The 14,847-nt window shown below is 54.8% G+C and overlaps 15 non-coding genes and 1 pseudogene across 15 annotated transcripts; all 16 read right to left on the bottom strand.

Annotated features, from left to right (window-relative positions):
* Positions 1-353: 353 nt before the first annotated feature.
* LOC126154992 (5S ribosomal RNA) lies at positions 354-472 on the bottom strand. The gene has a single exon (XR_007532514.1). It is a non-coding gene; the product is annotated as a 5S ribosomal RNA (ribosomal RNA).
* Positions 473-1,301: 829 nt separating this feature from the next.
* Positions 1,302-1,420, bottom strand: LOC126155765 (5S ribosomal RNA). Its single transcript, XR_007533205.1, has one exon. It is a non-coding gene; the product is annotated as a 5S ribosomal RNA (ribosomal RNA).
* Positions 1,421-2,249: 829 nt separating this feature from the next.
* Positions 2,250-2,368, bottom strand: LOC126155398 (5S ribosomal RNA; annotated as a pseudogene).
* An 837-nt stretch (positions 2,369-3,205) lies between these two features.
* On the bottom strand, positions 3,206-3,324 carry LOC126155277 (5S ribosomal RNA). The gene has a single exon (XR_007532779.1). It is a non-coding gene; the product is annotated as a 5S ribosomal RNA (ribosomal RNA).
* Positions 3,325-4,151: 827 nt separating this feature from the next.
* Positions 4,152-4,270, bottom strand: LOC126154937 (5S ribosomal RNA). The gene has a single exon (XR_007532463.1). It is a non-coding gene; the product is annotated as a 5S ribosomal RNA (ribosomal RNA).
* Positions 4,271-5,096: 826 nt separating this feature from the next.
* On the bottom strand, positions 5,097-5,215 carry LOC126154804 (5S ribosomal RNA). The gene has a single exon (XR_007532339.1). It is a non-coding gene; the product is annotated as a 5S ribosomal RNA (ribosomal RNA).
* Positions 5,216-6,042: 827 nt separating this feature from the next.
* Positions 6,043-6,161, bottom strand: LOC126155278 (5S ribosomal RNA). The gene has a single exon (XR_007532780.1). It is a non-coding gene; the product is annotated as a 5S ribosomal RNA (ribosomal RNA).
* An 827-nt stretch (positions 6,162-6,988) lies between these two features.
* On the bottom strand, positions 6,989-7,107 carry LOC126154938 (5S ribosomal RNA). Its single transcript, XR_007532464.1, has one exon. It is a non-coding gene; the product is annotated as a 5S ribosomal RNA (ribosomal RNA).
* An 826-nt stretch (positions 7,108-7,933) lies between these two features.
* LOC126154806 (5S ribosomal RNA) lies at positions 7,934-8,052 on the bottom strand. Its single transcript, XR_007532340.1, has one exon. It is a non-coding gene; the product is annotated as a 5S ribosomal RNA (ribosomal RNA).
* Positions 8,053-8,879: 827 nt separating this feature from the next.
* LOC126155383 (5S ribosomal RNA) lies at positions 8,880-8,998 on the bottom strand. The gene has a single exon (XR_007532879.1). It is a non-coding gene; the product is annotated as a 5S ribosomal RNA (ribosomal RNA).
* An 826-nt stretch (positions 8,999-9,824) lies between these two features.
* On the bottom strand, positions 9,825-9,943 carry LOC126155307 (5S ribosomal RNA). The gene has a single exon (XR_007532807.1). It is a non-coding gene; the product is annotated as a 5S ribosomal RNA (ribosomal RNA).
* Positions 9,944-10,770: 827 nt separating this feature from the next.
* LOC126154939 (5S ribosomal RNA) lies at positions 10,771-10,889 on the bottom strand. Its single transcript, XR_007532465.1, has one exon. It is a non-coding gene; the product is annotated as a 5S ribosomal RNA (ribosomal RNA).
* Positions 10,890-11,716: 827 nt separating this feature from the next.
* Positions 11,717-11,835, bottom strand: LOC126154941 (5S ribosomal RNA). The gene has a single exon (XR_007532467.1). It is a non-coding gene; the product is annotated as a 5S ribosomal RNA (ribosomal RNA).
* Positions 11,836-12,667: 832 nt separating this feature from the next.
* Positions 12,668-12,786, bottom strand: LOC126155010 (5S ribosomal RNA). Its single transcript, XR_007532531.1, has one exon. It is a non-coding gene; the product is annotated as a 5S ribosomal RNA (ribosomal RNA).
* An 827-nt stretch (positions 12,787-13,613) lies between these two features.
* Positions 13,614-13,732, bottom strand: LOC126154942 (5S ribosomal RNA). Its single transcript, XR_007532468.1, has one exon. It is a non-coding gene; the product is annotated as a 5S ribosomal RNA (ribosomal RNA).
* An 827-nt stretch (positions 13,733-14,559) lies between these two features.
* On the bottom strand, positions 14,560-14,678 carry LOC126154943 (5S ribosomal RNA). The gene has a single exon (XR_007532469.1). It is a non-coding gene; the product is annotated as a 5S ribosomal RNA (ribosomal RNA).
* Between the last annotated feature and the right edge of the window lie 169 nt (positions 14,679-14,847).

Here is a 14,847-nt window from a genome sequence, read left to right on the forward strand (position 1 = left end):
GCTGCCACTCGGGTCGTGGTCCATATGACAGCGCAAGCACGACAAACGTCTGCGGGACGAGACGAGACGACTAAGGAATACTTTCGTGGTTACAAATCAAATTTGGAAATCTACACTCCTACACAACAATAGCCGGTGACGTATTTCTGAAATCACCTGCCGATTCGTACTGTTTTGTCGTTTTCAAAGTCTTCTTGGCAAACTTGGTTTGCACATTCTCCCTCAAACTGAGTTAATTACTGCATTTTCGTACCATTACAGTAGTTTAAAAGGCTTAAGGAAGCATCTTTGTCACAACAGAAAGGTAGTTTGAAAATTGGGCTGGCGACTTAACAAAAAAACAAAAGGAAGGGAGCCAACAGCACCCGGGTTTCCCATGCGGTCACCCATCCAAGTACTAGCCGGGCACGATGATGCTTAACTTCGGTGATCGGACGAGAACCGGTGTATTCATCATGGTATGGCCGTTGGCGCTCATCTAATGTAGGAGCACGGCAGAATTCGCGTTCGGCTTTTCTCCCAACACACAAAATGTTAGTTTTCGGCCGCATTTGACGAAAGCGCTTCCTTCCGCAACCGCCAGTTCCTCGAGGACGGCGCGGGGAGGCGCGCCCGGCGTCCCAGCAGAGCGACGGCCGAATTGGCGGGCGCACCGCCGCGTGTGTGAGACGCACTGCTGCTCGTTGCACCCCCTGTCATTCGCTGGGCGCGTGCAGCCTTCGACACTAGCGGAGGACGCATCTTGACCCTGGTGTTCAGCGGAGGGCCTGTGCGGGGTGTGGCAGTGTCGTGCTGGAGGGCGCCACTGGTAGCGATGTGGGCTTCCTCGCGTCGCCTCGCCACGCCTCGCCTCACACCAGGTGTCTGCGTAGTTTGCAGTTCATTCGCACCATTCCTATCCCTGTCCCTGTCCCCGTCCCGACTTGTCCCGACTTTGCTCGACTGCCGCTCGCTGCCGCTCGGGTCGTGGTCCATATGACAGCGCAAGCACGACAAACGTCTGCGGGACGAGACGAGACGACTAAGGAATACATTCGTGGTTACAAATCAAATTTGGAACTCTACACTCCTACATAACAATAGGCGGTGACGTATTTCAGAAATCACCTGCCGATTCGTACTGTTTTGTCGTTTTCAAAGTCTTCTTGGCAAACTTGGTTAGCACATTCTCCCTCAAACTGAGTTAATTACTGCATTTTCGTACCATTACAGTAGTTTAAAAGGCTTAAGGAAGCATCTTTGTCACAACAGAAAGGTAGTTTGAAAATTGGGCTGGCGACATAAAAAAACAAAAGGAAGGGAGCCAACAGCACCCGGGGTTCCCAGGCGGTCACCCATCCAAGTACTTGCCGGGCCCGATGATGCTTAACTTCGGTGATCGGACGAGAACCGGTGTATTCATCATGGTATGGCCGTTGGCGCTCATCTAATGTAGGAGCACGGCAGAATTCGCGTTCGGCTTATCTCCCAACACACAAAATGTTAGTTTTCGGCCGCATTTGACGAAAGCGCTTCCTTCCGCAACCGCCAGTTCCTCGAGGACCTTGCGGGGAGGCGCGTTCGGCGTCCCAGCAGTGCGACGGCCGAATTGGCGGGCGCACCGCCGCGTGTGTGAGACGCACTGCTGCTCGTTGCACCCCCTGTCATTCGCTGGGCGCGTGCAGCCTTCGACACTAGCGGAGGACGCATCTTGTCCCTGGTGTTCAGGGGAGGGCCTGTGCGGGGTTTGGCAGTGTCGTGCTGGAGGGCGCCACTGGTAGCGATGTGGGCTTCCTCGCCTCGCCTCGCCTCGCCTCACACCAGGTGTCTGCGTAGTTTGCAGTGCATTCGCACCATTCCTATCCCTGTCCCTGTCCCCGTCCCGACTTGTCCCGACTTTGCTCGACTGCCGCTCGCTGCCGCTCGGGTCGTGGTCCATATGACAGCGCAAGCACGACAAACGTCTGCGGGACGAGACGAGACGACTAAGGAATACTTTCGTGGTTACAAATCAAATTTGGAACTCTACACTCCTACACAACAATAGGCGGTGACGTATTTCAGAAATCACCTGCCGATTCGTCCTGTTTTGTCGTTTTCAAAGTCTTCTTGGCAAACTTGGTTAGCACATTCTCCCTCAAACTGAGTTAATTACTGCATTTTCGTACCATTACAGTAGTTTAAAAGGCTTAAGGAAGCATCTTTGTCACAACAGAAAGGTAGTTTGAAAATTGGGCTGGCGACATAACAAAAAAAATAAACAGGAAGGGAGCCAAAAGCACCCGGGTTTCCCAGGCGGCCACCCATTAAAGTACTAGCGGGGCACGATGATGCTTAACTTCGGTGATCGGACGAGAACCGGTGTATTCATCATGTTATGGCCGTTGGCGCTCATCTAACGTAGGAGCACGGCAGAATTCGCGTTCGGCTTTTCTCCCAACACACAAAATGTTAGTTTTCGGCCGCATTTGACGAAAGCGCTTCCTTCCGCAACCGCCAGTTCCTCGAGGACGGCGCGGGGAGGCGCGCCCGGCGTCCCAGCAGAGCGACGGCCGAATTGGCGGGCGCACCGCCGCGTGTGTGAGACGCACTGCTGCTCGTTGCACCCCCTGTCATTCGCTGGGCGCGTGCAGCCTTCGACACTAGCGGAGGACGCATCTTGACCCTGGTGTTCAGCGGAGGGCCTGTGCGGGGTGTGGCAGTGTCGTGCTGGAGGGCGCCACTGGTAGCGATGTGGGCTTCCTCGCCTCGCCTCGCCTCGCCTCGCCTCGCCTCACACCAGGTGTCTGCGTAGTTTGCAGTGCATTCGCACCATTCCTATCCCTGTCCCTGTCCCCGTCCCGACTTGTCCCGACTTTGCTCGACTGCCGCTCGCTGCCGCTCGGGTCGTGGTCCATATGACAGCGCAAGCACGACAAACGTCTGCGGGACGAGACGAGACGACTAAGGAATACTTTCGTGGTTACAAATCAAATTTGGAACTCTACACTCCTACACAACAATAGCCGGTGACGTATTTCAGAAATCACCTGCCGATTAGTACTGTTTTGTCGTTTTCAAAGTCTTCTTGGCAAACTTGGTTAGCACATTCTCCCTCAAACTGAGTTAATTACTGCATTTTCGTACCATTACAGTAGTTTAAAAGGCTTAAGGAAGCATCTTTGTCACAACAGAAAGGTAGTTTGAAAATTGGGCTGGCGACATAACAAAAAAACAAAAGGAAGGGAGGCAACAGCACCCGGGTTTCCCAGGCGGTCTCCCATCCAAGTACTAGCCGGGCACGATGATGCTTAACTTCGGTGATCGGACGAGAACCGGTGTATTCATCATGGTATGGCCGTTGGCGCTCATCTAATGTAGGAGCACGGCAGAATTCGCGTTCGGCTTTTCTCCCAAAACACAAAATGTTAGTTTTCGGCCGCATTTGACGAAAGCGCTTCCTTCCGCAACCGCCAGTTCCTCGAGGACGGCGCGGGGAGGCGCGCCCGGCGTCCCAGCAGAGTGACGGCCGAATCGGCGGGCGCACCGCCGCGTGTGTGAGACGCACTGCTGCTCGGTGCACCCCCTGTCATTCGCTGGGCGCGTGCAGCCTTCGACACTAGCGGAGGACGCATCTTGTCCCTGGTGTTCAGCGGAGGGCCTGTGCGGGGTGTGGCAGTGTCGTGCTGGAGGGCGCCACTGGTAGCGATGTGGGCTTCCTTGCCTCGCCTCGCCACGCCTCACACCAGGTGTCTGCGTAGTTTGCAGTGCATTCGCACCATTCCTATCCCTGTCCCTGTCCCCGTCCCGACTTGTCCCGACTTTGCTCGACTGCCGCTCGCTGCCGCTCGGGTCGTGGTCCATATGACAGCGCAAGCACGACAAACGTCTGCGGGACGAGACGAGACGACTAAGGAATACATTCGTGGTTACAAATCAAATTTGGAACTCTACACTCCTACATAACAATAGGCGGTGACGTATTTCAGAAATCACCTGCCGATTCGTACTGTTTTGTCGTTTTCAAAGTCTTCTTGGCAAACTTGGTTAGCACATTCTCCCTCAAACTGAGTTAATTACTGCATTTTCGTACCATTACAGTAGTTTAAAAGGCTTAAGGAAGCATCTTTGTCACAACAGAAAGGTAGTTTGAAAATTGGGCTGGCGACATAACAAAAAAACAAAAGGAACGGAGCCAACAGCACCCGGGTTTCCCAGGCGGTCACCCATCCAAGTACTAGCCGGGCACGATGATGCTTAACTTCGGTGATCGGACGAGAACCGGTGTATTCATCATGGTATGGCCGTTGGCGCTCATCTAATGTAGGAGCACGGCAGAATTCGCGTTCGGCTTTTCTCCCAACACACAAAATGTTAGTTTTCGGCCGCATTTGACGAAAGCGCTTCCTTCCGCAACCGCCAGTTCCTCGAGGACGGCGCGGGGAGGCGCGCCCGGCGTCCCAGCAGAGCGACGGCCGAATTGGCGGGCGCACCGCCGCGTGTGTGAGACGCACTGCTGCTCGTTGCACCCCCTGTCATTCGCTGGGCGCGTGCAGCCTTCGACACTAGCGGAGGACGCATCTTGTCCCTGGTGTTCAGCGGAGGGCCTGTGCGGGGTGTGGCAGTGTCGTGCTGGAGGGCGCCACTGGTAGCAATGTGGGCTTCTTCGCCTCGCCTCGCCACGCCTCACACCAGGTGTCTGCGTAGTTTGCAGTGCATTCGCACCATTCCTATCCCTGTCCCTGCCCCGTCCCGACTTGTCCCGACTTTGCTCGACTGCCGCTCGCTGCCGCTCGGGTCGTGGTCCATATGACAGCGCAAGCACGACAAACGTCTGCGGGACGAGACGAGACGACTAAGGAATACATTCGTGGTTACAAATCAAATTTGGAACTCTACACTCCCACATAACAATTGGCGGTGACGTATTTCAGAAATCACCTGCCGATTCGTACTGTTTTGTCGTTTTCAAAGTCTTCTTGGCAAACTTGGTTAGCACATTCTCCCTCAAACTGAGTTAATTACTGCATTTTCGTACCATTACAGTAGTTTAAAAGGCTTATGGAAGCATCTTTGTCACAACAGAAAGGTAGTTTGAAAATTGGGCTGGCGACATAACAAAAAAACAAAAGGAAGGGAGCCAGCAGCACCCGGGTTTCCCAGGCGGTCACCCATCCGAGTACTAGCCGGGCCCGATGATGCTTAACTTCGGTGATCGGACGAGAACCGGTGTATTCATCATGGTATGGCCGTTGGCGCTCATCTAATGTAGGAGCACGGCAGAATTTGCGTTCGGCTTTTCTCCCAACACACAAAATGTTAGTTTTCGGCCGCATTTGACGAAAGCGCTTCCTTCCGCAACCGCCAGTTCCTCGAGGACGGCGCGGGGAGGCGCGCCCGGCGTCCCAGCAGAGCGACGGCCGAATTGGCGGGCGCACCGCCGCGTGTGTGAGACGCACTGCTGCTCGTTGCACCCCCAGTCATTCGCTGGGCGCGTGCAGCCTTCGACACTAGCGGAGGACGCATCTTGTCCCTGGTGTTCAGCGGAGGGCCTGTGCGGGGTGTGGCAGTGTCGTGCTGGAGGGCGCCACTGGTAGCGATGTGGGCTTCCTTGCCTCGCCTCGCCACGCCTCACACCAGATGTCTGCGTAGTTTGCAGTGCATTCGCACCATTCCTATCCCTGTCCCTGTCCCCGTCCCGACTTGTCCCGACTTTGCTCGACTGCCGCTCGCTGCCGCTCGGGTCGTGGTCCATATGACAGCGCAAGCACGACAAACGTCTGCGGGACGAGACGAGACGACTAAGTAATACATTCGTGGTTACAAATCAAATTTGGAACTCTACACTCCTACACAACAATAGGCGGTGACGTATTTCAGAAATCACCTGCCGATTCGTACTGTTTTGTCGTTTTCAAAGTCTTCTTGGCAAACTTGGTTAGCACATTCTCCCTCAAACTGAGTTAATTACTGCATTTTCGTACCATTACAGTAGTTTAAAAGGCTTAAGGAAGCATCTTTGTCACAACAGGAAGGTAGTTTGAAAATTGGGCTGGCGACATAACAAAAAAACAAAAGGAAGGGAGGCAACAGCACCCGGGTTTCCCAGGCGGTCTCCCATCCAAGTACTAGCCGGGCACGATGATGCTTAACTTCGGTGATCGGACGAGAACCGGTGTATTCATCATGGTATGGCCGTTGGCGCTCATCTAATGTAGGAGCACGGCAGAATTCGCGTTCGGCTTTTCTCCCAAAACACAAAATGTTAGTTTTCGGCCGCATTTGACGAAAGCGCTTCCTTCCGCAACCGCCAGTTCCTCGAGGACGGCGCGGGGAGGCGCGCCCGGCGTCCCAGCAGAGTGACGGCCGAATCGGCGGGCGCACCGCCGCGTGTGTGAGACGCACTGCTGCTCGGTGCACCCCCTGTCATTCGCTGGGCGCGTGCAGCCTTCGACACTAGCGGAGGACGCATCTTGTCCCTGGTGTTCAGCGGAGGGCCTGTGCGGGGTGTGGCAGTGTCGTGCTGGAGGGCGCCACTGGTAGCGATGTGGGCTTCCTTGCCTCGCCTCGCCACGCCTCACACCAGGTGTCTGCGTAGTTTGCAGTGCATTCGCACCATTCCTATCCCTGTCCCTGTCCCCGTCCCGACTTGTCCCGACTTTGCTCGACTGCCGCTCGCTGCCGCTCGGGTCGTGGTCCATATGACAGCGCAAGCACGACAAACGTCTGCGGGACGAGACGAGACGACTAAGGAATACATTCGTGGTTACAAATCAAATTTGGAACTCTACACTCCTACATAACAATAGGCGGTGACGTATTTCAGAAATCACCTGCCGATTCGTACTGTTTTGTCGTTTTCAAAGTCTTCTTGGCAAACTTGGTTAGCACATTCTCCCTCAAACTGAGTTAATTACTGCATTTTCGTACCATTACAGTAGTTTAAAAGGCTTAAGGAAGCATCTTTGTCACAACAGAAAGGTAGTTTGAAAATTGGGCTGGCGACATAACAAAAAAACAAAAGGAACGGAGCCAACAGCACCCGGGTTTCCCAGGCGGTCACCCATCCAAGTACTAGCCGGGCACGATGATGCTTAACTTCGGTGATCGGACGAGAACCGGTGTATTCATCATGGTATGGCCGTTGGCGCTCATCTAATGTAGGAGCACGGCAGAATTCGCGTTCGGCTTTTCTCCCAACACACAAAATGTTAGTTTTCGGCCGCATTTGACGAAAGCGCTTCCTTCCGCAACCGCCAGTTCCTCGAGGACGGCGCGGGGAGGCGCGCCCGGCGTCCCAGCAGAGCGACGGCCGAATTGGCGGGCGCACCGCCGCGTGTGTGAGACGCACTGCTGCTCGTTGCACCCCCTGTCATTCGCTGGGCGCGTGCAGCCTTCGACACTAGCGGAGGACGCATCTTGTCCCTGGTGTTCAGCGGAGGGCCTGTGCGGGGTGTGGCAGTGTCGTGCTGGAGGGCGCCACTGGTAGCAATGTGGGCTTCTTCGCCTCGCCTCGCCACGCCTCACACCAGGTGTCTGCGTAGTTTGCAGTGCATTCGCACCATTCCTATCCCTGTCCCTGCCCCGTCCCGACTTGTCCCGACTTTGCTCGACTGCCGCTCGCTGCCGCTCGGGTCGTGGTCCATATGACAGCGCAAGCACGACAAACGTCTGCGGGACGAGACGAGACGACTAAGGAATACATTCGTGGTTACAAATCAAATTTGGAACTCTACACTCCCACATAACAATTGGCGGTGACGTATTTCAGAAATCACCTGCCGATTCGTACTGTTTTGTCGTTTTCAAAGTCTTCTTGGCAAACTTGGTTAGCACATTCTCCCTCAAACTGAGTTAATTACTGCATTTTCGTACCATTACAGTAGTTTAAAAGGCTTATGGAAGCATCTTTGTCACAACAGAAAGGTAGTTTGAAAATTGGGCTGGCGACATAACAAAAAAACAAAAGGAAGGGAGCCAGCAGCACCCGGGTTTCCCAGGCGGTCACCCATCCGAGTACTAGCCGGGCCCGATGATGCTTAACTTCGGTGATCGGACGAGAACCGGTGTATTCATCATGGTATGGCCGTTGGCGCTCATCTAATGTAGGAGCACGGCAGAATTTGCGTTCGGCTTTTCTCCCAACACACAAAATGTTAGTTTTCGGCCGCATTTGACGAAAGCGCTTCCTTCCGCAACCGCCAGTTCCTCGAGGACGGCGCGGGGAGGCGCGCCCGGCGTCCCAGCAGAGCGACGGCCGAATTGGCGGGCGCACCGCCGCGTGTGTGAGACGCACTGCTGCTCGTTGCACCCCCAGTCATTCGCTGGGCGCGTGCAGCCTTCGACACTAGCGGAGGACGCATCTTGTCCCTGGTGTTCAGCGGAGGGCCTGTGCGGGGTGTGGCAGTGTCGTGCTGGAGGGCGCCACTGGTAGCGATGTGGGCTTCCTTGCCTCGCCTCGCCACGCCTCACACCAGATGTCTGCGTAGTTTGCAGTGCATTCGCACCATTCCTATCCCTGTCCCTGTCCCCGTCCCGACTTGTCCCGACTTTGCTCGACTGCCGCTCGCTGCCGCTCGGGTCGTGGTCCATATGACAGCGCAAGCACGACAAACGTCTGCGGGACGAGACGAGACGACTAAGTAATACATTCGTGGTTACAAATCAAATTTGGAACTCTACACTCCTACACAACAATAGGCGGTGACGTATTTCAGAAATCACCTGCCGATTCGTACTGTTTTGTCGTTTTCAAAGTCTTCTTGGCAAACTTGGTTAGCACATTCTCCCTCAAACTGAGTTAATTACTGCATTTTCGTACCATTACAGTAGTTTAAAAGGCTTAAGGAAGCATCTTTGTCACAACAGGAAGGTAGTTTGAAAATTGGGCTGGCGACATAACAAAAAAACAAAAGGAAGGGAGCCAACAGCACCCGGGTTTCCCAGACGGTCACCCGTCCAAGTACTAGCCGGGTCCGATGACGCTTAGCTTTGGTGATCGGACGAGAACCGGTGTATTCATCATGGTATGGTCGTTGGCGCTCATCTAATGTAGGAGCACGGCAGAATTCGCGTTCGGCTTTTCTCCCAACACACAAAATGTTAGTTTTCGGCTGCATTTGACGAAAGCGCTTCCTTCCGCAACCGCCAGTTCCTCGAGGACGACGCGGGGAGGCGCGCCCGGCGTCCCAGCAGAGCGACGGCAGAATTGGCGGGCGCACCGCCGCGTGTGTGAGACGCACTGCTGCTCGTTGCACCCCCTGTCATTCGCTGGGCGCGTGCAGCCTTCGACACTAGCGGAGGACGCATCTTGTCCCTGGTGTTCAGCGGAGGGCCTGTGCGGGGTGTGGCAGTGTCGTGCTGGAGGGCGCCACTGGTAGCAATGTGGGCTTCTTCGCCTCGCCTCGCCACGCCACACACCAGGTGTCTGCGTAGTTTGCAGTGCATTCGCACCATTCCTATCCCTGTCCCTGCCCCGTCCCGACTTGTCCCGACTTTGCTCGACTGCCGCTCGCTGCCGCTCGGGTCGTGGTCCATATGACAGCGCAAGCACGACAAACGTCTGCGGGACGAGACGAGACGACTAAGTAATACATTCGTGGTTACAAATCAAATTTGGAATTCTACACTCCTACACAACAATAGGCGGTGACGTATTTCAGAAATCACCTGCCGATTCGTACTGTTTTGTCGTTTTCAAAGTCTTCTTGGCAAACTTGGTTAGCACATTCTCCCTCAAACTGAGTTAATTACTGCATTTTCGTACCATTACAGTAGTTTAAAAGGCTTAAGGAAGCATCTTTGTCACAACAGAAAGGTAGTTTGAAAATTGGGCTGGCGACATAACAAAAAAACAAAAGGAAGGGAGCCAACAGCACCCGGGTTTCCCAGGCGGTCACCCGTCCAAGTACTAGCCGGGTCCGATGATGCTTAACTTTGGTGATCGGACGAGAACCGGTGTATTCATCATGGTATGGTCGTTGGCGCTCATCTAATGTAGGAGCACGGCAGAATTCGCGTTCGGCTTTTCTCCCAACACACAAAATGTTAGTTTTCGGCCGCATTTGACGAAAGCGCTTCCTTCCGCAACCGCCAGTTCCTCGAGGACGGCGCGGGGAGGCGCGCCCGGCGTCCCAGCAGAGCGACGGCCGAATTGGCGGGCGCACCGCCGCGTGTGTGAGACGCACTGCTGCTCGTTGCACCCCCTGTCATTCGCTGGGCGCGTGCAGCCTTCGACACTAGCGGAGGACGCATCTTGTCCCTGGTGTTCAGCGGAGGGCCTGTGCGGGGTGTGGCAGTGTCGTGCTGGAGGGCGCCACTGGTAGCGATGTGGGCTTCCTTGCCTCGCCTCGCCACGCCTCACACCAGGTGTCTGCGTAGTTTGCAGTGCATTCGCACCATTCCTATCCCTGTCCCTGTCCCCGTCCCGACTTGTCCCGACTTTGCTCGACTGCCAATCGCTGCCGCTCGGGTCGTGGTCCATATGACAGCGCAAGCACGACAAACGTCTGCGGGACGAGACGAGACGACTAAGGAATACATTCGTGGTTACAAATCAAATTTGGAACTCTACACTCCTACATAACAATAGGCGGTGACGTATTTCAGAAATCACCTGCCGATTCGTACTGTTTTGTCGTTTTCAAAGTCTTCTTGGCAAACTTGGTTAGCACATTCTCCCTCAAACTGAGTTAATTACTGCATTTTCGTACCATTACAGTAGTTTAAAAGGCTTAAGGAAGCATCTTTGTCACAACAGAAAGGTAGTTTGAAAATTGGGCTGGCGACATAACAAAAAAACAAAAGGAAGGGAGCCAACAGCACCCGGGTTTCCCAGGCGGTCACCCATCCAAGTACTAGCCGGGCACGATGATGCTTAACTTCGGTGATCGGACGAGAACCGGTGTATTCATCATGGTATGGCCGTTGGCGCTCATCTAATGTAGGAGCACGGCAGAATTCGCGTTCGGCTTTTCTCCCAACACCCAAAATGTTAGTTTTCGGCCGCATTTGACGAAAGCGCTTCCTTCCGCAACCGCCAGTTCCTCGAGGACTGCGCGGGGAGGCGCGCCCGGCGTCCCAGCAGAGCGACGGCCGAATTGGCGGGCGCACCGCCGCGTGTGTGAGACGTACTGCTGCTCGTTGCACCCCCTGTCATTCGCTGGGCGCGTGCAGCCTTCGACACTAGCGGAGGACGCATCTTGTCCCTGGTGTTCAGCGGAGGGCCTGTGCGGGGTGTGGCAGTGTCGTGCTGGAGGGCGCCACTGGTAGCGATGTGGGCTTCCTTGCCTCGCCTCGCCACGCCTCACACCAGGTGTCTGCGTAGTTTGCAGTGCATTCGCACCATTCCTATCCCTGTCCCTGTCCCCGTCCCGACTTGTCCCGACTTTGCTCGACTGCCGCTCGCTGCCGCTCGGGTCGTGGTCCATATGACAGCGCAAGCACGACAAACGTCTGCGGGACGAGACGAGACGACTAAGGAATACATTCGTGGTTACAAATCAAATTTGGAACTCTACACTCCTACATAACAATAGGCGGTGACGTATTTCAGAAATCACCTGCCGATTCGTACTGTTTTGTCGTTTTCAAAGTCTTCTTGGCAAACTTGGTTAGCACATTCTCCCTCAAACTGAGTTAATTACTGCATTTTCGTACCATTACAGTAGTTTAAAAGGCTTAAGGAAGCATCTTTGTCACAACAGAAAGGTAGTTTGAAAATTGGGCTGGCGACATAACAAAAAAACAAAAGGAACGGAGCCAACAGCACCCGGGTTTCCCAGGCGGTCACCCATCCAAGTACTAGCCGGGCACGATGATGCTTAACTTCGGTGATCGGACGAGAACCGGTGTATTCATCATGGTATGGCCGTTGGCGCTCATCTAATGTAGGAGCACGGCAGAATTCGCGTTCGGCTTTTCTCCCAACACCCAAAATGTTAGTTTTCGGCCGCATTTGACGAAAGCGCTTCCTTCCGCAACCGCCAGTTCCTCGAGGACGGCGCGGGGAGGCGCGCCCGGCGTCCCAGCAGAGCGACGGCCGAATTGGCGGGCGCACCGCCGCGTGTGTGAGACGCACTGCTGCTCGTTGCACCCCCTGTCATTCGCTGGGCGCGTGCAGCCTTCGACACTAGCGGAGGACGCATCTTGACCCTGGTGTTCAGCGGAGGGCCTGTGCGGGGTGTGGCAGTGTCGTGCTGGAGGGCGCCACTGGTAGCGATGTGGGCTTCCTCGCGTCGCCTCGCCACGCCTCGCCTCACACCAGGTGTCTGCGTAGTTTGCAGTGCATTCGCACCATTCCTATCCCTGTCCCTGTCCCCGTCCCGACTTGTCCCGACTTTGCTCGACTGCCGCTCGCTGCCGCTCGGGTCGTGGTCCATATGACAGCGCAAGCACGACAAACGTCTGCGGGACGAGACGAGACGACTAAGGAATACATTCGTGGTTACAAATCAAATTTGGAACTCTACACTCCTACATAACAATAGGCGGTGACGTATTTCAGAAATCACCTGCCGATTAGTACTGTTTTGTCGTTTTCAAAGTCTTCTTGGCAAACTTGGTTAGCACATTCTCCCTCAAACTGAGTTAATTACTGCATTTTCGTACCATTACAGTAGTTTAAAAGGCTTAAGGAAGCATCTTTGGCACAACAGAAAGGTAGTTTGAAAATTGGGCTGGCGACATAACAAAAAAACAAAAGGAAGGGAGCCAACAGCACCCGGGTTTCCCAGGCGGTCTCCCATCCAAGTACTAGCCGGGCACGATGATGCTTAACTTCGGTGATCGGACGAGAACCGGTGTATTCATCATGGTATGGCCGTTGGCGCTCATCTAATGTAGGAGCACGGCAGAATTCGCGTTCGGCTTTTCTCCCAAAACACAAAATGTTAGTTTTCGGCCGCATTTGACGAAAGCGCTTCCTTCCGCAACCGCCAGTTCCTCGAGGACGGCGCGGGGAGGCGCGCCCGGCGTCCCAGCAGAGTGACGGCCGAATCGGCGGGCGCACCGCCGCGTGTGTGAGACGCACTGCTGCTCGGTGCACCCCCTGTCATTCGCTGGGCGCGTGCAGCCTTCGACACTAGCGGAGGACGCATCTTGTCCCTGGTGTTCAGCGGAGGGCCTGTGCGGGGTGTGGCAGTGTCGTGCTGGAGGGCGCCACTGGTAGCGATGTGGGCTTCCTTGCCTCGCCTCGCCACGCCTCACACCAGGTGTCTGCGTAGTTTGCAGTGCATTCGCACCATTCCTATCCCTGTCCCTGTCCCCGTCCCGACTTGTCCCGACTTTGCTCGACTGCCGCTCGCTGCCGCTCGGGTCGTGGTCCATATGACAGCGCAAGCACGACAAACGTCTGCGGGACGAGACGAGACGACTAAGGAATACATTCGTGGTTACAAATCAAATTTGGAACTCTACACTCCTACATAACAATAGGCGGTGACGTATTTCAGAAATCACCTGCCGATTCGTACTGTTTTGTCGTTTTCAAAGTCTTCTTGGCAAACTTGGTTAGCACATTCTCCCTCAAACTGAGTTAATTACTGCATTTTCGTACCATTACAGTAGTTTAAAAGGCTTAAGGAAGCATCTTTGTCACAACAGAAAGGTAGTTTGAAAATTGGGCTGGCGACATAACAAAAAAACAAAAGGAAGGGAGCCAACAGCACCCGGGTTTCCCAGGCGGTCACCCATCCAAGTACTAGCCGGGCACGATGATGCTTAACTTCGGTGATCGGACGAGAACCGGTGTATTCATCATGGTATGGCCGTTGGCGCTCATCTAATGTAGGAGCACGGCAGAATTTGCGTTCGGCTTTTCTCCCAACACCCAAAATGTTAGTTTTCGGCCGCATTTGACGAAAGCGCTTCCTTCCGCAACCGCCAGTTCCTCGAGGACTGCGCGGGGAGGCGCGCCCGGCGTCCCAGCAGAGCGACGGCCGAATTGGCGGGCGCACCGCCGCGTGTGTGAGACGCACTGCTGCTCGTTGCACCCCCTGTCATTCGCTGGGCGCGTGCAGCCTTCGACACTAGCGGAGGACGCATCTTGTCCCTGGTGTTCAGCGGAGGGCCTGTGCGGGGTGTGGCAGTGTCGTGCTGGAGGGCGCCACTGGTAGCGATGTGGGCTTCCTTGCCTCGCCTCGCCACGCCTCACACCAGGTGTCTGCGTAGTTTGCAGTGCATTCGCACCATTCCTATCCCTGTCCCTGTCCCCGTCCCGACTTGTCCCGACTTTGCTCGACTGCCGCTCGCTGCCGCTCGGGTCGTGGTCCATATGACAGCGCAAGCACGACAAACGTCTGCGGGACGAGACGAGACGACTAAGGAATACATTCGTGGTTACAAATCAAATTTGGAACTCTACACTCCTACATAACAATAGGCGGTGACGTATTTCAGAAATCACCTGCCGATTCGTACTGTTTTGTCGTTTTCAAAGTCTTCTTGGCAAACTTGGTTAGCACATTCTCCCTCAAACTGAGTTAATTACTGCATTTTCGTACCATTACAGTAGTTTAAAAGGCTTAAGGAAGCATCTTTGTCACAACAGAAAGGTAGTTTGAAAATTGGGCTGGCGACATAACAAAAAAACAAAAGGAACGGAGCCAACAGCACCCGGGTTTCCCAGGCGGTCACCCATCCAAGTACTAGCCGGGCACGATGATGCTTAACTTCGGTGATCGGACGAGAACCGGTGTATTCATCATGGTATGGCCGTTGGCGCTCATCTAATGTAGGAGCACGGCAGAATTCGCGTTCGGCTTTTCTCCCAACACCCAAAATGTTAGTTTTCGGCCGCATTTGACGAAAGCGCTTCCTTCCGCAACCGCCAGTTCCTCGAGGACGGCGCGGGGAGGCGCGCCCGGCGTCCCAGCAGAGCGACGGCCGAAC

The sequence above is a fragment of the Schistocerca cancellata genome, unplaced genomic scaffold, assembly GCF_023864275.1.
Source record: "Schistocerca cancellata isolate TAMUIC-IGC-003103 unplaced genomic scaffold, iqSchCanc2.1 HiC_scaffold_1100, whole genome shotgun sequence".
Lineage (NCBI taxonomy): Eukaryota > Metazoa > Arthropoda > Insecta > Orthoptera > Acrididae > Schistocerca > Schistocerca cancellata.